Consider the following 1,107-nt stretch of genomic DNA (forward strand, 5'->3'; position numbering starts at 1 on the left):
ATATGAATACTGCATAAACCCTGGAACACAGCATTTATATTAGAGTAGAAGCATCACCTTTATATTAGCTGTTGGAGTCCAGTCACTCTGACATGTGTGACTGTAGATCCTGGCTGTGTGCTGGCCAGCTGTCGCCGTCTCACTCCAGCTCGGAGGATCCAAGCGATGCTGCTCCATCTGCACTCTGCTGGCCTGTCTCCTCCTCCTCCTTCAGTCTCTCCTCCTCCTCCTCCTTCCATATGGTTCAGTGAAGCCTGTAGCTCCACCTGCCTGACAGCAGCTACCAGCAGACAACATGCACCTGCTGTCACATCTCCAGGATGTCTGAACACGAGCCCACGAACACGTGAAGAGACCTCATTAAAACAGCAGAGCTGCGATCAAATGTTGCGCTCAGTGCGCATCTCAGTCACAGCTGCGATCAGCTGAGTTATGATCAGATGAAAAAGCACCGCTCATATTTAAAACTGTTTCCTGAACAAATCGACTTTATCTTTGTGTTTAGTGATTCATGATTGGTTTTGCCCTCCAGAGTCAACAGCTCATGTAACAGCCTGTTTATCGTATGTAACATTGTCACCATGACTACCAGTCGTTATCATTGTTAGACAGCTGATAATAACACGGCTGTAGTTCTCATTATTTAAATCATGATATAATCAGAGGTGGGTCGACTATCCAAAAATTGTACTCAAGTAAGAGTAGCATTACTTTAAAATATTATTACTCAAGTAAAAGTGAAAAGTAGTCTCAAAAAAGTTACTCAAGTAAGAGTAAAAAAGTACTTGGAGAAAAGACTACTCAAGGAGCGAGTAACTGTTTGAAATGTCCGATTTATTTTTTAAATAAATGTAATCAGACAAACAAAAATAAATAAATATACAAATTTTAGTATTTTCAAAAGGAATACATGTAAAAACATCAAGAAAATAAGGCACAGATTTGAGTTTTTCACAACATAAAGCTTTTTCACCAATACCTGCAGTAAATAATATAAATATATAAACAGTGCAAACAATTTCCAGTCACAAGATGTGCTGTAAACGTTCATGTTTGCTCCACAGCAGCCTCAGAGAAAACAACGAGGCGTCCTCATTATTTAAATCA

The sequence above is a fragment of the Haplochromis burtoni genome, unplaced genomic scaffold (genome assembly GCF_018398535.1).
Source record: "Haplochromis burtoni strain Fernald_Lab_line unplaced genomic scaffold, NCSU_Asbu1 Contig_1142, whole genome shotgun sequence".
In the NCBI taxonomy this organism is placed as follows: domain Eukaryota; kingdom Metazoa; phylum Chordata; class Actinopteri; order Cichliformes; family Cichlidae; genus Haplochromis; species Haplochromis burtoni.